The sequence below is a fragment of the Ranitomeya imitator genome, chromosome 5, assembly GCF_032444005.1.
Source record: "Ranitomeya imitator isolate aRanImi1 chromosome 5, aRanImi1.pri, whole genome shotgun sequence".
NCBI lineage: Eukaryota > Metazoa > Chordata > Amphibia > Anura > Dendrobatidae > Ranitomeya > Ranitomeya imitator.
This window is the reverse complement of record NC_091286.1, coordinates 107,271,261-107,294,457: the sequence shown is the minus strand read 5'-3', so window position 1 is coordinate 107,294,457 and position 23,197 is coordinate 107,271,261.

The window sequence follows — 23,197 nt, the reverse complement described above, 5'->3', positions numbered from 1 at the left end:
TCCCAGTTGCCGTTATTCCATTATTCAATGTATGTATGTAGGTTATTTGGGGCTAACACTGGATACATGTATGCTATGTGAGGCTCACACTATATATATATATGGAGGCAATGTGTGGGGCTCATATTGTATATTGGAGGCTATGTGGTGGGCTCAAACTGTACATAGGCTATGTTCGGCACATGCTGTATATAAGAGATTATGTGGGGCACAAGCTATATATCAGAACCTATGTGGGGGACATGCTGTACATAAAAGACTATGAGGGGCTTACACTGTATATAGGAGGCTATGTGAGGGCTCAAACTGTATAGATGACGCTATGTGAGGGCTCATATTGTATATTGGAGGCTATGTAGGGGTTCATAATGTATATAGGAGGCTGTGTGTGGGCTCTTCCGGTATATAGGGGCTGTGTTTGGGTTGATACGGTATTTGGGGGGCTGTGTGCAGTTTCATATGGTATATAGGGGGATGTCAGCATACTTAATTTTGCTCAACATTAAGTGAAACGATTAATATTAATTTCATTATAACTAACAGGTTATTATTAATACTAAGCAGAATTAATTTCAACCTATTGGTTTGGACCTCCACAACAGTCACATTCTCGTGTGGCTCCATGTGAATATTAATTGCCCACCACTGTTCTTGAAGGTTCTCTTTACATATACAGAAACAGAATGGAATATGTGAACATAGAAGCAGTTTCTATGTTAAGCATAAGAACGATATGAAATCGCTTGATCCTTTTGTTAGTATGTAAGGTAAATTGTTAATAGAACAGCGGGAGAAGCAGAACCACAGGACAGATATGTTTATAACGTTTACAAAGTATTGCCCCAAATGCCCAGTCTTCTGTAAACAGAGGATGATCCATAGAATTTATTCTAACTACCCATATTAATCTTGGCAGCTTCTGTCTAATGCGAAGGAATTGAACACTTACATATGCAAACAGATTCATTCCTAAATAGCGCTGTCATATTGCTGACACTACGTGGAAACAGGGAGCAGCTGGTGTCTGTCTTGGTGCATCATTGTAATTACAGGGTATTTCTAAAACGTCTGTCTTGTGGTAAGGATGCTCATTAACGTACTTCTTTTTTACTTTGAAAATTGAAATACTGCTTTCATAAATGAAATTAAAAGATTTTCTTTCCCACATGCCTCTCCAGAGACTAAAGTCACTTCGTTAAACTGGAATGAATCGAATCACTTGCTATATGTGGTAAATGTGAGCATTTCAGAATGCACCAACCTGCTGTATTATTCATATTATATGTATAGATGCATTTAGCTGTCCTAGAATAAATGGGAGAAAAAACCTTCTGACAAAAATCTATCTCAACCCTGTTATAGACGCATACTTTTTTGTGTTTTTTCTTTTACTTTTTTTCTCCTTGTCTTCCAATATCTATAACTTTTTTCTTTTCCATCAGTATAACGATATAAGGGATTGTTTTTTTACAAGACAAGTTGCCATTTTGAATGACATAATTCATTTTACCATATGATTTATTGAAAAACGGGAAGTCAATTCATGGTGGAATTGAATTGAAACAAAAACAGCAATTATTTCGACAAAATTTGCTTTGCAGCAAAATGATCTGGTAACTTTGCTCTATAGGTCAATATGGTCAAGGTGATACCAAATTTAGCTCTTTTGTTGTTGTTGTTGCTTTATTACTTGAAAATATATTTTTTAAAAAATTGCATCAAAATTGGTTTCAGACATAACTTTTGTTTCTATTTTTTGATAGTTAAGTGAGGGCTTATTTTTGCAGGGTGAGCCATAGTATTTTTTTCTTACATACAGTGGGTATGGAAAGTATTCAGACCCCTTTAAACTTTTCACTCTTTGTTTCATTCCAGCCATTTGGTAAATTCCAAAAAGTTCATTTTTTCACATTAATGTACACTCTGCACCCCATCTTGAATGAAAAAAACACTCATGTTTAAGTCACATGCTGTCCATTTCCTTGTGATCCTCCTTGAGTTGGTTCTACTCCTTCATTGGAGTTCAGTTGTGTTTAATTAAACTGATAGGACTTGATTTGGAAAATCACACACCTGTCTGTATAAGACCTTACAGATCACAGTGCATGTCAGACCCAATGAGAATCATGAGGTCAAAGGAACTGGCCAAGGAGCTCAGAGACAGAATTGTGTCAAGGCACAGATCTGACCAAAGTTTCAACAGAATTTCTGCAGTACTCAAGGTTTCTAAGAGCACAGTGGCCTCCATAATCCTTAAATAGAAGAAGTTTGGGACTACCAGAAGTTTTCCTAGACCTAGCTGTCCAGCCAAACTGAGCAATCGTGGGAGAAGAGCCTTGGTGAGAGAGTTAAAGAAGAACCCCAAGATCACTGTAGCTGAGCTCCAGAGATGCAGTAGGGAGATGGGAGAAAGTTCCACAAAGTCAACTATCACTGCAGCCTTCCACCAGTCGGGCCTTCCCGACGGAAGCCTTTCCTCAGTGCAAGACATATGAAAGTCCGCATAGAGTTTGCTAAAAAAAAAACACATGAAGGACTCCCAGACTATGAGAAATAAGATTATCTGGTCTGAAAATTTTTTTTCCTAATGTTCAAAAAGCAATGTTGCTATTCATATTTCATGTATTTCATATTTGACGTGTTTTGGCACGATAGAGTGCAACCTTTTTTTGTATATTGTATATGGAGGTAGCTGCTCCTGGTATGCACCTATTCACACTAGTTTGGATGTGCCAGTTTTTTTTCTGTCATTTCTATGTTAGCTTATTGACTGCGCACTCCTCCCCTCACCATCTGGTTTTTAATTACATCTATCCACACTTGGTTCCGGCCAACCCATGTGTAGGCTTTGCTGAGAGAGGTGTCCATATTCACCCAAGCATGCAGACATTAGCCTTCGGTAAGTGTTCACATTTGGACAGGGAGGTCAGTTACCCATCAGTTTTTTAATGAGACCACCTTGACGATGGTTGATGGGCTCACACTATTTGGCCAAATTCTGTGCTAAGCGTATCAAAAAAATTTTTTCCTAATGTTCAAAAAGCAATTTTGCTAATCATATTTCATGTATTTCATATTTGACGTGTTTTGGCACGATAGAGTGCAACCTTTTTTTGTATATCTGGTCTGATGAGACAAAAATAGACCTTTTGGTGATAATTCTAAGTGGCATGTGTGGAGAAAACCAGGCACTGCTCATCACCTGCCCAATACAGTCCTAACAGTGAAACATGGTGGTGGCATCAACATGCTATGGAGGTGTTTTTTAGCTGCAGGGACAGGATGACTGGTTGTCACTGAAGGAAATATGAATGCGGCCTAGTACAGAGATATCCTGGATGAAAACCTCTTCCAGAGTGCTCTGGACCTCAGATGTGGCCGGAGGTTCACCTTCCAACAAGACAATGACCCTAAGCACACAGATAAAATAATAAAGGAGTGGCTTCAGAACAACTATGTGACCTTTGTTGACTGGCCCAGCAAGAGACCTGATCTAAACCCAATTGAGCATCTCTGGAGAGACCTGAAAATGGCTGTCCACCAACATTCACCATCCAACCTGACAGAACTGGAGAGGATCTGCAAGGAATAATGGCAGAGGATCCCCAAATCCAGGTGTGAAAAACTTGTTGCATCATTCCCAAGAAGTCTCATGGCTGTACTAACTCAAAAGGGTGCTTCTTCTCAATACTGAGCAAAGGGCCTAAATACTTATGACCATGTGATATTTCAGTTTTTCTTTTTTTAAAATTTGGAACAATTACTAAATTTCTGTTTTATACAGTCAAGATGGGATGCAGAGTGTACATTAATGAGAAAAAAAGGACATTTTTGAATTTACCAAATGGTTGCAATGAAACAAAGAGTGAAAAAATTAAAGGGGTCTGAATACTTTCCGTACCCACTGTACACCATTTTGAATTCTATGCAATTTCCTGATTTCTTTTTTTTTTTTTTTTTCATTTTTTGGGGAAATTGAAGTGAACAAAAAACAGCAATTCTGCCATTTTGATTCTCTTGTCCACTTCAGCATTCACCTAAAGAACTAAATATTTAATACTTTTTTAGTTCAGAGAATTACGCATGCGGCAAAACCAAATAAACAATTTTTATTTATTCTTTAGATTTATCTATGTTTTGGGAAATGGGATTGATTTAAACGTTTTCAATGTGTCATTTTAAGGATGTGAACCTGCAAACACTTATACATAGCTTGCAATTATATATACAATCTTCTATGAAGCTCAGCCATAGGTAAGTTTACATAAATATGCAAACATGGCAAACAGAAGGACTTTCCCTATGCCCCTCAGCTGTCATGACAATTATTACTCTCTTGTACACTGTTATAGAGCATCTGCCAGCCACGAGTGTGACATATCCTTCTGGGAGATCTGGGGTAAGATCACTACGTATTGTGAATTGCAGATCTTCCATTTAGCCTGTGTGTTTGTGTCCCATATTAAATGGATTTGGTTACGTTTAGTGCTGAAGAGGTTAATGACCCTTTCAATGGTGGTTAGAAACATGCTGCTCCATTTCAGCTGCTTCTGATCTGGTCATTACCTCTCCCTATAACACCTGGTCAGACCTTCTCTTCCTTGTCAGTGAAAGCTTTGCTTCATAGTTCCTGGGAGATGTGCTGAATTGGAGATCATTGTTGCTACTGGAAATTGATGCATGCTGTTTTGGGGTGTATGCTTTCCTCATTGTTCTATTTCCATTTGCACACCTCCCAACCGTCCCGGATCCAGTGGGACAGTCCTGATTTTGACAGTCTGCCCCGCTGTCGTGGCAGTTTTTCCTGCACTGCACTGATAAGCCACCACGCCCCCCATGCAATGACCCTTTCAATTCCTCACCCTCCCAGAGAGCCTCACCACAGCCCCTCACTGCTAATAAATCCAGCAATTACGTCACTAGGCTGTTTTGTGCGCACAGGATCTGTGATGAGGTCACAGAAGGGGAGGAATCAGGAGTAACATGATCGGGGCCTCAGTGTATGCAGGACTCTGCTGTGCTGGTTATAAAGGCACAGATGATTGGCCTCGGGGAGACCAAAACCTCCAACACCGCGGAGACACCATCACGTGTTTCTCAACGCAGTGATTCCAGAACACTGCCCCCATCCCTTATGGGAAATATGCAGATGCATGATTTGTGCCTTTATAGCCTTTTTACTAGGCACTGCTCCTAATAGCCAGATTCCTACTCCACACTGATGAGGGGCAAAAACCCCAAAACAGCTGTCTGTGGATGGATACCATGCTTGGCATAGGTGGCTTTCCTTCATAGGATGCTGCCCTTCCCATGGTTGTTCCTTCCCGGGGAAAGGCCTGGCTATTCACTGCTTGCGTCGAGAAACACGTGACGGTGTCTCCGCAGCTTCTTTTCATGCATCTGCTGTGCTGGTTGTCATGGTGCTGGATGAGGAGAAGTTTATGTGTGGGGTCAGGAGGGGTTTACAGGGTGGATGTAGCAGAGCCATGTGTGTACAAGGTGTACGGAGCAGAACCGTGTGTACGAGGTGTATGGAGTGGAGCCGTGTGTGCATGAGGTGCATGGAGTGGAGACGTGTGTGTGCGAAGTGTAAGGAGCGGAGATGTGTGTGTACAAGGTATATGGAGCGGAGCCGTGTGTGTACGAGGTGTACGGAACGGAGCCTTTTGTGTATGAAGTGTACGGAGCTGTGTGTATGGGGTGTAAGGAGTGGAGCCGCGTGTGTACGGGGTGTACGAAACGGAGCCGTGTGTGTACGAGGTGTACGGAACAGAGCCCTGTGTGTATGAAGTGTACGGAGCTGTGTGTGTGTACGGGGTATACAAAATGGAGCCCCGTGTGTACAAAGTGTAAGGAGCTGAGCCTTGTGTGTAAGGAGAGGCACAGAGCGGTGTGTACGAGGTTTACGTAGTGGAGCCATGTATGTACTGAGTGGAGCCGTGTGTGTGTGCGAGGTGTACGAGAGGAGTCGTGTGTGTACGAGGCATACAAAGCGGAACCGCGTGTGTATGGATCGCCCCCCAAGGGCCGTGGGGTACTCGGTACTGGGTCCGATGTTCACTGGGGGATGTCACGGTAGCTGACCCGGTCTGTGGCCCTGGGACATCCGTATAAAAGGGAAAGGTCTTTAAAGGGATAGAATTTATGTTCATGACGCCACCTGTGGTATTCGGTCAGGGTGACCGACGCTGCTTTAAGGGGTCCTCTGGGGTGATGTTATGGCAGCTAGATGGTATACCTTCCCACAGGTGAAGTAGGTCCCCAGGGCTTCCCGGTGTGTAGATGGTGGTATGGTGAATGGTGCAGTGAAGAACGAGGATACAAGGTTGCAGTCTCTTTACCTTTACTGAAGACATCAGCATCCACAGTCCAGGGTACCAGATCACAGGACAGGCAGAGTCCGGCCGGTTTGGAGGCAAGTCCAGAGTTTCCTTGTCCAGGTGGAAATCAGTAGCCTTCCCTTGCGCTGCGGTGGCATAGTCCCTTACTGCCTATGGCTTCACATAAGGTTCTCTCTGTCCCCCATATAGGATAGGACAAAACCCGTATGACTGGTGACTTGAGCCTGTTTATAGGGTGTCTTAGATAACCCGGCTCTGTAGGTGTCACCGTGCCTCCTGGGTGTAGGTGCGGACAGGTAACCTGCAATTAGCTGTCCTGCCGGTCTCTGAAATAAGGCGTAGAGGTCCTTACTCCCTCGATGTTCCGGCTACCGGGATTTTGCTCCTGGTCCCCTTCTGGTATCCTCTCCTTTGCTTCAACTTCCTTCACGCTCGCTGCAATTCAATTCTGCCTTTCAATGTCTCTTTCTGGGAGCTGCAGCTCAGAGGGCATGCCCAGCTCTGTTGACCTGTCCTCCACAGACTACTGTTTGGAACTCCTAACAGAACTTCTGACTGGAGCTCTGTCAGGAACTGACTCCTGTCTGGAACTGACTAACTTTCCCTACAGACTACCTGTTATAAATATGTGAGGAGTGACCTAATAAAAAGGACCAGAAGCTCCCCCTGGTAGCCTGGAGTGTGAACTGTGTTGCATGTTTGTGATACCTGGATGCAGTTATCCTTCTTTGCCTTCAAACGCAGCATCACTCTCCCCAAGAGGAAAGCAATACCACTGCGAAGACCAGGACCCTGGGGCGCTGCACTCACCCCGTTAAATCCAGTACTCCCGGACTGGGAAAAGAAAAACAACAGTTACAGGTTAGCAAAAGACATACAAATTTTTGAAATGCTATAAGACAAGTTAATACTATATCTAAGGCTTCCCTTTATGGGAGGGGAGGACACTTGAACGTTGCATAAACTATTTACATTATACACATACGTTCAACAATAGAGAACAGTATAACAAGTAACCACTATAAAATGCGATGACCCTAGCGGGTATACTATCTCTTAAGGGTTCAGAGTGCAAATCAACATCTTACTACTTTTATTCTTCTTCAAGTGCAAAGTTTTTGTCCAACCCCCGCGGGTGTTAGGGGTCGAGTTCCCGCCTCTGCACAGGGGGAATCTCGAGCCATCTCCTCTGCGGTTTCCCATTCTTCTCCAGCTGCAGTGGAGCCTCCTCAGCGGAGACGTCGGTCCCAGCGTCTGGCTCAGCCTGATACTGTGTGGATGGTTTCTGCTGCTTTCCCAGGCTCAGCCATTGTAGCCAGTACAGGTCAGCGGTGAGCAGACGTCTATGGGACTAAGTCCTGCTTTTTCCCTTCTGAGCATGCCCAAGATATGACCTCTCATTGGAGGTCAGGGGTCACATGCTCAGATATTGCTGCAGCTCCCATTGGTCCTCTAGTAAGGTCCTGAAGTTGCTCTGGTATTGTAGCAGCTTCCATTGGTCCTCTAGGAAGGTCCTGAAGCTGCTGCAGCTATAAAAAGTTTGCATAGCGGCATGGCCATTCGCTAGTATCACTTCATGTTAAGAGCTTGGTATTTGTGGTCGCACCTGTATGTGGATAAGGTTTGGCTGAAATAAGCCTCTAGAATACTGGCAACTCCGGTGAGGAGTTTGCATGTATGCTTCTCTGTTTGCGTGACCACTGATTGCCATCAGCTCAGCAGTTAGCTGTGTTCCTCTGTGACGCTAACAGGGCACAGAGTGTTCTTTTCAGTGCGACTCATTGAAGTAACTGAGTTCACTTATACCGCCATATAGTGCCATCATCTTCTAGCAGCAGGTTCTCTCCTGCACGGTGGACCCTGGGTTGCGAACACACCAACTATAACATCTATATTAACTCGGTGCATTCCGCCAGTCCTTACATAATACTAGCGCCTGGGTCTGGCTAGAAAATGGTGGACAATCAGCATCTACAGCAGTACATCCAGCAGCTGGAGGGTAAGTTGGCGGCTCTTGAGCGCACAACCTCAACTGTGCATGTTACGGCAGTCGCTGTTCAGGCTGCTAGTGTCCAAAGGTAGTGATGGCTAGCACTCGACTGGAGTAGAGGTGACGGTGACGCCGGGCACAGCTGAGACACGGGAGTGTCAGCACCGGCCTTACCTGGGAAGTCCCAGCACCAGCGCTATCACCTATTTAGACACGGCTGTGTCTCCAGCAACACTGATCGCCTTACAGCGCCGACCGCTGCCCACATAAAGGGACCACTAGGAGCACCTGCTCTTACTCCTAATCTGACACGGCTGCGTCAGCTCCAAACCAACATGACTTACATGGACTGCTTTATACTTGGGTGCGTCACCCTAGGGAACATTAAGTTAATACCCCTACTCGTGAATTTCCTGGCACACCACTTAGAAAAGTGCTTTTGCCGCTAAACATACCCACAGGCCTTTGGCACAGGACCTGGATCTTTACCCATTTAATCATTCTTTCCAAGAGACATTGCTCAGCCCTGAGCCCAAGCCTCCCACAGGGCCGTTACCTCGTATCAGTGCTACACCTGCACTACCCTGAACTGAGACGGACTCTGCACTCTAGCGACGTTGTGACCAAGGCTCTGCTTTAGCCGAAACGTCAAAATTGACCAGTCGCTTTTTCTTGCATCCACTATTAATAAACTTCCACTTGAGAGCATATCTTCGCTTCGAACGTGTGCAGTGATCTTTATTTCCAGGCTGCTAGTGTAGCTGCAGCCAGTTTGTCCTCTGCCACCCCAGCTCCAACTTTATCACATCTCTGTTATGGTCTGGTGATTAAGGAGCGACATGAGACTAGCTCTGAGCAGGTGGGAACTATACTGACCGCAGTCCCTAAGCTCAACACAACACTAGAAATAGCCGTGGAATGCTCCTAATTAGGGTTGAGCGAAACGGGTCGTTCATTTTCAAAAGTCGCGGGGGTCGGCAATGCGGTACGCGACTTTCGCGCCAAAGTCGCGTTTCAATGACGCGAAAAGCGCCATTTCTCAGCCAATGAAGGTAAACGCAGAGTGTGGGCAGCGTGATGACATAGGTCCTGGTCCCCACCATCTTAGAGAAGGGCATTGCAGTGATTGGCTTGCTGTCCGCGGCGTCACAGGGGCTATAAAGGGGCGTTCCCGCCGACCGCCATGTTACTGCTGCTGATCTGAGCTTAGGGAGAGGTTGCTGCCGCTTCGTCAGAAGCAGGGATAGCGTTAGGCAGGGTCCATTAACCACCAAACCGCTTGTGCTGTAGCGATTTCCACTGCCCAACACCACCTTCGGTGTGCAGGGATAGTGGAAGCTACATTTTTTTTTTTTCCTCAGCGCTGTAGCTCATTGGGCTGCCCTAGAAGGCTCCCTGATAGCTGTATTGCTGTGTGTATGCCGCTGTGCAAACCAACTGCTTTTTTCAAAGCACAAATCCTCTTGTTCCTTCCTTTCTGCACAGCTATCTTGTTTGTTTGTCCACACTTTTTATTTAATTTGTGCATCAGTCCACTCCTTATTGCTGCCTGCCATACCTGGCTGAGATTACTGCAGGGAGATAGTAATTGAAGGACAGTTCCTTTTTTTTTTGTGGGAGATTAAGATTGGCATTTCTGCTAGAGTGCCATCCCTGTCTGTGTCATCTCTCACTCAGTGGGCCATAGAAAGCCTATTTATTTTTTTGCTTGATTTGGGTTCTAAAATCTACCTGAAAAAATCACTACATCAATCAGTGGGAGAAAAATATTGGCCTCAGGGCTTGTGTGCCACTCCTTACTCCTGTGTGTGCCATCTCTCACTCAGTGGGCCATAGAAAGCCTATTAATTTTTTTGCTTGATTTGGGTTCTAAATTCTACCTGAAAAAATCAATAAATCAATCAGTGGGAGATTAATATTGGCCTTTGGGCTTGTGTGCCAGTCCTAAGCGTGCCATCTCTCTCTCTCAGATAGTGGGCCATAGAAAGCCTATTTATTATTTTTTTTATTGGGTTTATAAATTTTCCCTGGAAAAAAAAAAAAAAGTGGGAGATTAATATTGGCCTCTGGGCTTGTGTGCCAGTCCTGAGCGTGCCATCTCTCTCACAAATAGTGGGCCATAGAAAGCCTATTTATTTTTTGGGTTGATTTGGGTTCTAAATTCTACCTGAAAAAATCAATAAATCAATCAGTGGGAGATTAATATTGGCCTTTGGGCTTGTGTGCCAGTCCTAAGCGTGCCATCTCTCTCTCTCAGATAGTGGGCCATAGAAAGCCTATTTATTATTTTTTTTATTGGGTTTATAAATTTTTTCCTGGAAAAAAAAAAAAAAAAGTGGGAGATTAATATTGGCCTCTGGGCTTGTGTGCCAGTCCTGAGCGTGCCATCTCTCTCACAAATAGTGGGCCATAGAAAGCCTATTTATTTTTTGGGTTGATTTGGGTTCTAAATTCTACCTGAAAAAATCAATAAATCAATCAGTGGGAGATAAATATTGGCCTCTGGGCTTGTGTGCCACTCCTGACTCCTGTGTGCGTCATCTCTCACTCAGTGGGCCCTAGAAAGCCTATTTTTTGTTTTATTTGTTTTCTAAATTCTCCCTGAAAAAATCATTTTATTTTATTTGGTTTCTAAATTATTCCTGAAAAAATCATTTTTTTTGTATTTTTTTTTTCTAAAGTCTCCCTGAAAAAAAAAAAAAATCAAATCAGTGGGAGATTAATATTGCCCTTTCTGCTTGTGTGCCAGTCTTGACTCCTGGGTGTGCCATCTCTCTCTCTCTCTCTCCAATTGTGGGCCATAGAAAGCCTATTTATTTTTTTGCTTGATTTGGGTTCCAAAATCTACCTGAAAAAATCACTAAATCAATCAGTGGGAGATAAATATTGGCCTCTGGGCTTGTGTGCCACTCCTGACTCCTGTGTGCGTCATCTCTCACTCAGTGGGCCCTAGAAAGCCTATTTTTTGTTTTATTTGTTTTCTAAATTCTCCCTGAAAAAATCATTTTATTTTATTTGGTTTCTAAATTATTCCTGAAAAAATCATTTTTTTTGTATTTTTTTTTTCTAAAGTCTCCCTGAAACAAAAAAAAAAAAAATCAAATCAGTGGGAGATTAACCCCTTCCCGACCCATGACGCCACGTAGGCGTCATGAAAGTCGGTGCCATTCCGACCCATGACGCCTATGCGGCGTCATGGAAAGATCGCGTCCCTGCAGATCGGGTGAAAGGGTTAACTCCCATTTCACCCGATCTGCAGGGACAGGGGGAGTGGTAGTTTAGCCCAGGGGGGGTGGCTTCACCCCCTCGTGGCTACGATCGCTCTGATTGGCTGTTGAAAGTGAAACTGCCAATCAGAGCGATTTGTAATATTTCACCTATTATAACGGGTGAAATATTACAATCCAGCCATGGCCGATGCTGAAATATCATCGGCCATGGCTGGAAATACTAGTGTGCCCCCACCCCACCGATCGCCCCCCCAGCCCTCCGATCTGGCCGGTACACTGCTCCGGCTCCCCTCCGTCCAGTGCTCCGCTCCCCCCCGTGCTCTTGTCCGCTCCCCCCGTGCTCCAATCACCCCCCCCGTGCTCCAATCACCCCCCCTGCACTCCGATCCACCCCCCCGGTGCTCCGTTCCACCCCCCCGTGCTCCGTTCCAGCCCCCCCGTGCTCCGTTCCACGCCCCCCGTGCTCCGTTCCACCCCTCCCGCACTCCGATTCCCCCCCCCGTGCTCCGATCCCCCCCCCCGTGGTCCCCCCCACCCCATCATACTTACCGATCCAGCCGGGGTCCCGTCCGTCTTCTCCCTGGGCGCCGCCATCTTCCAAAATGGCGGGCGCATGCGCAGTGCGCCCGCCGAATCTGCCGGCCGGCAGATTTGTTCCAAAGTGCATTTTGATCACTGAGATATAATCTATCTCAGTGATCAAAATAAAAAAAATAATAAATGACCCCCCCCTTTGTCACCCCCATAGGTAGGGACAATAAAAAAATAAAGAAATTTTTCTTTTTCCACTAATGTTAGAATAGGGTTAGGGTTAGGGTTAGGGGTAGGGTTAGGGTTAAGGTTAGGGCTAGGGGTAGGGGTAGGGTTAGGGGTAGGGTTAGGGTTAGGGGTAGGGTTAGGGGTAGGGGTAGGGTTAGGGTTAGGGCTAGGGTTAGGGGTAGGGTTAGGGTTAGGGCTAGGGTTAGGGTTTCGGTATGTGCACACGTATTCTGGTCCTCTGCGGATTTTTCCGCTGCGGATTTGATAAATCCGCAGTGCTAAACCGATGCGGATTTATGGCGGATTTACCGCGGTTTTTCTGCGCATTTCACTGCGGTTTTACAACTGCGATTTTCTATTTGAGCAGTTGTAAAACCGCTGCGGAATCCGCACAAAGAAGTGACATGCTGCGGAATGTAAACCGCTGCGTTTCCGTGCAGTTTTTCTGCAGCATGTGTACAGCGATTTTTGTTTCCCGTAGGTTTACATTGAACTGTAAACTCATGGGAAACTGCTGCGGATCCGCAGCGTTTTCCGCAGCGTGTGCACATACCTTTAGAATTAGGCTATGTGCACACGGTGCGGATTTGGCTGCGGATCCGCAGCAGTGTTCAATCAGGTTTACAGTACCATGTAAACATATGAAAAACCAAATCCGCTGTGCCCATGGTGCGGAAAATACCGCGCGGAAACGCTGCATTGTATTTTCCACAGCATGTCAATTCTTTGTGCGGATTCCGCAGCGTTTTACACCTGTTCCTCAATAGGAATCCGCAGGTGAAATCCGCACAAAAAACACTGGAAATCCGCGGAAAATCCGCAGGTAAAACGCAGTGCCTTTTACCCGCGGATTTTTCAAAAATGGTGCGAAAATATCTCACACGAATCCGCAACGTGGGCACATAGCCTTAGGGTTAGGGTTGGAATAAGGGTTGTGGTTATGGTTAGGGGTGTGTTGGGGTTAGGGTTGTGGTTAGGGGTGTGTTGCGGTTAGGGTTGTGTTTAGGGTTATGGCTACAGTTGGGATTAGGGTTAGGGGTGTGTTGGGGTTAGTGTTGGAGGTAGAATTGAGGGGTTACCACTGTTTAGGCACATCAGGGGTCTCCAAACGCAACATGGCGCCACCATTGATTCCAGCCAATCTCGTATTCAAAAAGTCAAATGGTGCTCCCTCACTTCCGAGCCCTGACGTGTGCCCAAACAGTGGTTTACCCCCACATATGGAGTACCAGCATACTCAGGACAAACTGCACAACAATTACTGGGGTCCAATTTCTCCTGTTACCCTTGTGAATCAAAAAAAATGCTTGCTAAAACATAATTTTTGAGGAAAGAAAAATGATTTTTTATTTTCACGGCTCTGCGTTGTAAACGTCTGTGAAGCACTTGGGGGTTCAAAGTGCTCACCACATATCTAGATAAGTTCCTTGGGGGGTCTAATTTCTAAAATGGGGTCACTTGTGGGGGTTTCCACTGTTTAGGCACACCAGGGGCTCTGCAAACGCAACGTGACACCCGCAGACCATTCCATCAAAGTCTGCATTTCAAAAGTCACTACTTCCCTTCTGAGCCCCGACGTGTGCCCAAACAGTGGTTTACCCCCACTCATGGGGTATCAGCGTACTCAGAAGAAACTGGACAACAACTTTTGGGGTCCAATTTCTCCTGTAACCCTTGGGAAAATAAAAAATTCTGGGCTAAATAATTATTTTTGAGGAAAGAAAACGTATTTATTATTTTCACGGCTCTGCATTATAAACTTCTATGAAGCACTTGGGGGTTCAAAGTGCTCACCACACATCTAGATAAGTTCCTTTCGGGGTCTAGTTTCCAAAATGGGGTCACTTGTGGGGGGTTTCTACTGTTTAGGCACATCAGGGGCTCTGCAAACGCAACGTGACGCCCGCAGAGCATTCCATCAAAGTCTGCATTTCAAAACGTCACTACTTCAATTCCAAGCCCCGGCATGTGCCCAAACAGTAGTTTACCCCCACATATGGGGTATCACCATACTCAGGAGAAACTGGACAACAAATATTGGGGTCAAATTTCTCCTGTTACCCTTGGGAAAATTAAAAAATTCTGGGCTAAATAATTATTTTTGAGGAAAGAAAACGTATTTATTATTTTCACGGCTCTGCATTATAAACTTCTATGAAGCACTTGGGGGTTCAAAGTGCTCACCACACATCTAGATAAGTTCCTTTCGGGGTCTAGTTTCCAAAATGGGGTCACTTGTGGGGGGTTTCTACTGTTTAGGCACATCAGGGGCTCTGCAAACGCAACGTGACGCCCGCAGAGCATTCCATCAAAGTCTGCATTTCAAAACGTCACTACTTCAATTCCAAGCCCCGGCATGTGCCCAAACAGTAGTTTACCCCCACATATGGGGTATCACCGTACTCAGGAGAAACTGGACAACAACTTTTAGGGTCAAATTTCTCCTGTTACCCTTGGGAAAATAAAAAATTGCAGGCTAAAAGATCATTTTTGAGAAAATAATTTTTTTTTTTTTTCATGGCTCTGCGTTATAAACTTCTGTGAAGCACTTGGGGGTTCAAAGTCCTCACCACACATCTAGATTAGTTCCTTTGGGGGTCTAGTTTCCAAAATGGTGTCATTTCTGGGGGATCTCCAATGTTTAGGCACACAGGGGCTCTCCAAACGTGACATGGTGTCCGCTAATGATTGGAGCTAATTTTCCATTTAAAAAGCCAAATGGCGTGCCATCCCTTCCGAGCCCTGCCGTGCGCCCAAACAGTGGTTTACCCCCACATATGGGGTATCTGCGTACTCAGGACAAACAGGACAATAATATTTGGGGTCCAATTTCTCCTATTATTCTTGGCAAAATAGGAAATTCCAGGCTAAAAAATCATTTTTGAGGAAAGAAAAATTATTTTTTATTTTCATGGCTCTGCGTTATAAACTTCTGTGAAGCACCTGGGGGTTTAAAGTGCTCAATATGCATCTAGATAAGTTCAATGGGGGGTCTAGTTTCCAAAATGGGGTCACTTGTGGGGGAGCTCCAATGTTTAGGCACACAGGGGCTCTCCAAACGCGACATGGTGTCCGCTAACAATTGGAGCTAATTTTCCATTCAAAAAGTCAAATGGCGCGCCTTCCCTTCCGAGCCCTGCCGAGTGCCCAAACAGTGGTTTACCCCCACATATGAGGTATCGACGTACTCGGGAGAAATTGCCCAACAAATTTTATGATCCATTTTACCCTACTGCCCATGTGAAAATGAAAAAATTGAGGCGAAAAGAATTTTTTTGTGAAAAAAAAGTACTTTTTCATTTTTACAGATCAATTTGTGAAGCACCTGAGGGTTGAAAGTGCTCACTAGGCATTTAAATAAGTTCCTTGGGGGGTCTAGTTTCCAAAATGGGGTCACTTGTGGGGGAGCGCCAATGTTTAGGCACACAGGAGCTCTCCAAACGCGACATGGTGTCCGCTAACGATGGAAATAATTTTTCATTCAAAAAGTCAAATGGCGCTCCTTCCCTTCCGAGCCTTACCATGTGCCCAAACAGTGGTTTACCCCCACATGTGAGGTATTGGTGTACTCAGGAGAAATTGCCCAACAAATTTTAGGATCCATTTTATCCTGTTGCCCATGTGAAAATGAAAAAATTGAGGCTAAAAGAATTTTTTTGTGAAAAAAAAGTACTTTTTCATTTTTACGGATTAATTTGTGAAGCACCTGGGGGTTCAAAGTGCTCACTATGCATCTAGATAAGTTCCTTGGGGCGTCTAGTTTCCAAAATGGGGTCACTTGTGGGGGAGCTCCAATTTTTAGGCACACGGGGGCTCTCCAAACGTGACATGGTGTCCGCTAAAGAGTGGAGCCAATTTTTGATTCAAAAAGTCAAATGGCGCTCCTTCCCTTCCAAGCCCTGCCGTGCGCCCAAACAGTGGTTTACCCCCACATATGAGGTATCAGCGTACTCAGGACAAATTGGACAACAACTTTCGTGGTTCAGTTTCTCCTTTTACCATTGGGAAAATAAAAAAATTGTTGCTAAAAAATAATTTTTGTGACTAAAAAGTTAAATGTTCATTTTTTCCTTCCATGTTGCTTCTGCTGCTGTGAAGCACCTGAAGGGTTAATAAACTTCTTGAATGTGGTTTTGAGTACCTTGAGGGGTGCAATTTTTAGAATGGTGTCACTTTTGGGTATTTTCAGCCATATAGACCCCTCAAACTGACTTCAAATGTGAGGTGGTCCCTAAAAAAAATGGTTTTGTAAATTTAGTTGTAAAAATGACAAATCGCTGGTCAAATTTTAACCCTTATAACTTCCTAACAAAAAAAAATTTTGTTTCCAAAATTGTGCTGATGTAAAGTAAACATGTGGGAAATGTTATTTATTAACTATTTTGTGTCACATATCTCTCTGGTTTAACAGAATAAAAATTCAAAATGTGAAAATTGCGAAATTTTCAAAATTTTTGCCAAATTTCCGTTTTTATCACAAATAAATGCAGAATTTATTGGCCTAAATTTACCACTAACATGAAGCCCAATATGTCACGAAAAAACAATCTCAGAACCGCTAGGATCCGTTGAAGCGTTCCTGAGTTATTACCTCATAAAGGGACACTGGTCAGAATTGCAAAAAACGGCAAGGTCTTTAAGGTCAAAATAGGCTGGGTCATGAAGGGGTTAATATTGCCCTTTCTGCTTGTGTGCCAGTCTTGACTCCTGGGTGTGCCATCTCTCTCTCTCTCTCTCCAATTGTGGGCCATAGAAAGCCTATTTATTTTTTTGCTTGATTTGGGTTCCAAAATCTACCTGAAAAAATCACTAAATCAATCAGTGGGAGATAAATATTGGCCTCTGGGCTTGTGTGCCACTCCTGACTCCTGTGTGCGTCATCTCTCACTCAGTGGGCCCTAGAAAGCCTATTTTTTGTTTTATTTGTTTTCTAAATTCTCCCTGAAAAAATAATTTTATTTTATTTGGTTTCTAAATTATTCCTGAAAAAATCATTTTTTTTGTATTTTTTTTTTCTAAAGTCTCCCTGAAAAAAAAAAAAAATCAAATCAGTGGGAGATTAATATTGCCCTTTCTGCTTGTGTGCCAGTCTTGACTCCTGGGTGTGCCATCTCTCTCTCTCTCCAATTGTGGGCCATAGAAAGCCTATTAATTTTTTTGCTTGATTTGGGTTCCAAAATCTACCTGAAAAAATCACTAAATCAATCAGTGGGAGATAAATATTGGCCTCTGGGCTTGTGTGCCACTCCTGACTCCTGTGTGCGTCCTCTCTCACTCAGTGGGCCCTACAAAGCCTATTTTTTTTTTTTTGTTTTCTAAATTCTCCCTGAAACAATCATTTTATTTTATTTTGTTTCTAAATTCTTCCTGAAAAATTCTTTTTTTTGTATTTTTTTTTTCTAAAGTCTCCCTGAAAAAAAAAAAAAAAATCAAATCAGTGGGAGATTAATATTGCCCTTTCTGCTTGTGTGCCAGTCTTGACTCCTGGGTGTGCCATCTCTCTCTCTCTCTCTCTCTCTCCAATTGTGGGCCATAGAAAGCCTATTTATTTTTTTGCTTGATTTGGGTTCCAAAATCTACCTGAAAAAATCACTAAATCAATCAGTGGGAGATAAATATTGGCCTCTGGGCTTGTGTGCCACTCCTGACTCCTGTGTGCGTCATCTCTCACTCAGTGGGCCCTAGAAAGCCTATTTTTTGTTTTATTTGTTTTCTAAATTCTCCCTGAAAAAATCATTTTATTTTATTTGGTTTCTAAATTATTCCTGAAAAAATCATTTTTTTTGTATTTTTTTTTTCTAAAGTCTCCCTGAAACAAAAAAAAAAAAATCAAATCAGTGGGAGATTAATATTGCCCTTTCTGCTTGTGTGCCAGTCTTGACTCCTGGGTGTGCCATCTCTCTCTCTCCAATTGTGGGCCATAGAAAGCCTATTAATTTTTTTGCTTGATTTGGGTTCCAAAATCTACCTGAAAAAATCACTAAATCAATCAGTGGGAGATAAATATTGGCCTCTGGCTTGTGTGCCACTCCTGACTCCTGTGTGCGTCCTCTCTCACTCAGTGGGCCCTACAAAGCCTATTTTTTTGTTTTTGTTTTCTAAATTCTCCCTGAAACAATCATTTTATTTTATTTTGTTTCTAAATTCTTCCTGAAAAATTCATTTTTTTGTATTTTTTTTTCTAAAGTCTCCCTGAAAAAAAAAAAAAATCAAATCAGTGGGAGATTAATATTGCCCTTTCTGCTTGTGTGCCAGTCTTGACTCCTGGGTGTGCCATCTCTCTCTCTCTCCAATTGTGGGCCATAGAAAGCCTATTTATTTTTTTGCTTGATTTGGGTTCCAAAATCTACCTGAAAAAAATCACTAAATCAAACAGTGGGAGATAAATATTGGCCTCTGGGCTTGTGTGCCACTCCTGACTCCTGTGTGCGTCATCTCTCACTCAGTGGGCCCTAGAAAACCTATTTTTTGTTTTATTTGTTTTCTAAATTCTCCCTGAAAAAATCATTTTATTTTATTTGGTTTCTAAATTATTCCTGAAAAAAATCATTTTTTTTGTATTTTTTTTTTCTAAAGTCTCCCTGAAACAAAAAAAAAAAAAATCAAATCAGTGGGAGATTAATATTGCCCTTTCTGCTTGTGTGCCAGTCTTGACTCCTGGGTGTGCCATCTCTCTCTCTCCAATTGTGGGCCATAGAAAGCCTATTAATTTTTTTGCTTGATTTGGGTTCCAAAATCTACCTGAAAAAATCACTAAATCAATCAGTGGGAGATAAATATTGGCCTCTGGGCTTGTGTGCCACTCCTGACTCCTGTGTGCGTCCTCTCTCACTCAGTGGGCCCTACAAAGCCTATTTTTTTTTTTTTGTTTTCTAAATTCTCCCTGAAACAATCATTTTATTTTATTTTGTTTCTAAATTCTTCCTGAAAAATTCTTTTCTTTGTATTTTTTTTTTCTAAAGTCTCCCTGAAAAAAAAAAAACAATCAAATCAGTGGGAGAGTAATATTGCCCTTTCTGCTTGTGTGCCAGTCTTGACTCCTGGGTGTGCCATCTCTCTCTCTCTCTCCAATTGTGGGCCATAGAAAGCCTATTTATTTTTTTGCTTGATTTGGGTTCCAAAATCTACCTGAAAAAATCACTAAATCAATCAGTGGGAGATAAATATTGGCCTCTGGGCTTGTGTGCCACTCCTGACTCCTGTGTGCGTCATCTCTCACTCAGTGGGCCCTAGAAAGCCTATTTTTTGTTTTATTTGTTTTCTAAATTCTCCCTGAAAAAATCATTTTATTTTATTTGGTTTCTAAATTATTCCTGAAAAAATCATTTTTTTGTATTTTTTTTTCTAAAGTCTCCCTGAAAAAAAAAAAAATCAAATCAGTGGGAGATTAATATTGCCCTTTCTGCTTGTGTGCCAGTCTTGACTTCTGGGTGTGCCATCTCTCTCTCTCCAATTGTGGGCCATAGAAAGCCTATTAATTTTTTTGCTTGATTTGGGTTCCAAAATCTACCTGAAAAAATCACTAAATCAATCAGTGGGAGATAAATATTGGCCTCTGGGCTTGTGTGCCACTCCTGACTCCTGTGTGCATCCTCTCTCACTCAGTGGGCCCTACAAAGCCTATTTTTTTTATTTGTTTTCTAAATTCTCCCTGAAACAATCATTTTATTTTATTTTGTTTCTAAATTCTTCCTGAAAAATTCATTTTTTTGTATTTTTTTTTTCTAAAGTCTCCCTGAAAAAAAAAAAAATCAAATCAGTGGGAGATTAATATTGCCCTTTCTGCTTGTGTGCCAGTCTTGACTCCTGGGTGTGCCATCTCTCTCTCTCTCTCCAATTGTGGACCATAGAAAGCCTATTTATTTTTTTGCTTGATTTGGGTTCCAAAATCTACCTGAAAAAATCACTAAATCAATCAGTGGGAGATAAATATTGGCCTCTGGGCTTGTGTGCCACTCCTGACTCCTGTGTGCGTCATCTCTCACTCAGTGGGCCCTAGAAAGCCTATTTTTTGTTTTATTTGTTTTCTAAATTCTCCCTGAAAAAATCATTTTATTTTATTTGGTTTCTAAATTATTCCTGAAAAAATCATTTTTTTTGTATTTTTTTTTTCTAAAGTCTCCCTGAAAAAAAAAAAAAAATCAAATCAGTGGGAGATTAATATTGCCCTTTCTGCTTGTGTGCCAGTCTTGACTCCTGGGTGTGCCATCTCTCTCTCTCCAATTGTGGGCCATAGAAAGCCTATTAATTTTTTTGCTTGATTTGGGTTCCAAAATCTACCTGAAAAAATCACTAAATCAATCAGTGGGAGATAAATATTGGCCTCTGGGCTTGTGTGCCACTCCTGACTCCTGTGTGCGTCCTCTCTCACTCAGTGGGCCCTACAAAGCCTATTTTTTTTTTTTTGTTTTCTAAATTCTCCCTGAAACAATCATTTTATTTTATTTTGTTTCTAAATTCTTCCTGAAAAATTCTTTTTTTTGTATTTTTTTTTTCTAAAGTCTCCCTGAAAAAAAAAAAAAATCAAATCAGTGGGAGATTAATATTGCCCTTTCTGCTTGTGTGCCAGTCTTGACTCCTGGGTGTGCCATCTCTCTCTCTCTCTCTCTCCAATTGTGGGCCATAGAAAGCCTATTTATTTTTTTGCTTGATTTGGGTTCCAAAATCTACCTGAAAAAATCACTAAATCAATCAGTGGGAGATAAATATTGGCCTCTGGGCTTGTGTGCCACTCCTGACTCCTGTGTGCGTCATCTCTCACTCAGTGGGCCCTAGAAAGCCTATTTTTTGTTTTATTTGTTTTCTAAATTCTCCCTGAAAAAATCATTTTATTTTATTTGGTTTCTAAATTATTCCTGAAAAAATCATTTTTTTTGTATTTTTTTTTCTAAAGTCTCCCTGAAACAAAAAAAAAAAAATCAAATCAGTGGGAGATTAATATTGCCCTTTCTGCTTGTGTGCCAGTCTTGACTCCTGGGTGTGCCATCTCTCTCTCTCCAATTGTGGGCCATAGAAAGCCTATTAATTTTTTTGCTTGATTTGGGTTCCAAAATCTACCTGAAAAAATCACTAAATCAATCAGTGGGAGATAAATATTGGCCTCTGGCTTGTGTGCCACTCCTGACTCCTGTGTGCGTCCTCTCTCACTCAGTGGGCCCTACAAAGCCTATTTTTTTGTTTTTGTTTTCTAAATTCTCCCTGAAACAATCATTTTATTTTATTTTGTTTCTAAATTCTTCCTGAAAAATTCATTTTTTTGTATTTTTTTTTCTAAAGTCTCCCTGAAAAAAAAAAAAATCAAATCAGTGGGAGATTAATATTGCCCTTTCTGCTTGTGTGCCAGTCTTGACTCCTGGGTGTGCCATCTCTCTCTCTCTCCAATTGTGGGCCATAGAAAGCCTATTTATTTTTTTGCTTGATTTGGGTTCCAAAATCTACCTGAAAAAAATCACTAAATCAAACAGTGGGAGATAAATATTGGCCTCTGGGCTTGTGTGCCACTCCTGACTCCTGTGTGCGTCATCTCTCACTCAGTGGGCCCTAGAAAACCTATTTTTTGTTTTATTTGTTTTCTAAATTCTCCCTGAAAAAATCATTTTATTTTATTTGGTTTCTAAATTATTCCTGAAAAAAAATCATTTTTTTTGTATTTTTTTTTTCTAAAGTCTCCCTGAAACAAAAAAAAAAAAATCAAATCAGTGGGAGATTAATATTGCCCTTTCTGCTTGTGTGCCAGTCTTGACTCCTGGGTGTGCCATCTCTCTCTCTCCAATTGTGGGCCATAGAAAGCCTATTAATTTTTTGCTTGATTTGGGTTCCAAAATCTACCTGAAAAAATCACTAAATCAATCAGTGGGAGATAAATATTGGCCTCTGGGCTTGTGTGCCACTCCTGACTCCTGTGTGCGTCCTCTCTCACTCAGTGGGCCCTACAAAGCCTATTTTTTTTTTTGTTTTCTAAATTCTCCCTGAAACAATCATTTTATTTTATTTTGTTTCTAAATTCTTCCTGAAAAATTCTTTTTTTTGTATTTTTTTTTTCTAAAGTCTCCCTGAAAAAAAAAAAACAATCAAATCAGTGGGAGAGTAATATTGCCCTTTCTGCTTGTGTGCCAGTCTTGACTCCTGGGTGTGCCATCTCTCTCTCTCTCTCTCCAATTGTGGGCCATAGAAAGCCTATTTATTTTTTTGCTTGATTTGGGTTCCAAAATCTACCTGAAAAAATCACTAAATCAATCAGTGGGAGATAAATATTGGCCTCTGGGCTTGTGTGCCACTCCTGACTCCTGTGTGCATCCTCTCTCACTCAGTGGGCCATAGAAAGCCTATTTTTTTTTTATTTGTTTTCTAAATTCTCCCTGAAACAATCATTTCATTTTATTTGGTTTATAAATTCTTCCTTAAAAAATCATTTTTTTTAATTATTTTATTTTTCTAAAGTCTCCCTGTTAAAAAAAAACAACAAATCAGTGGGAGATTAATATGTACATTTGCGCTTCAGTGACAGTCCTGCGTGTGTGGCATCTCTCTCATTTGTTGCCACCAACAACAGAGTGTGTAACATTGTGCCTGATTTTCGTTGTGGTCTCACCCACCTGTAAAGGGGTAGCTAAATCATACTGAAGTTATAGCTCACCGTGTAAGTTGTGTGACAGCAACAAATACCGTTAGTTTGGTAACGTTTTTAAAAAAATGAGGAAGTCTGGTGGAAGAGGTCGTGGCCGGGGGCGTTCATTGTCAGCTGGTAATGAGGGTAGTGGTAGTGGTGGAGCATCAGCTGGTCGTGGGAAAAAAAATATTGCACCTAAGTCTGGAGCTGTGGAGCCAGGTTCGTCGTCTGGCTACACAAGGCCTCGAACGCTCCCTTTTCTGGGAGT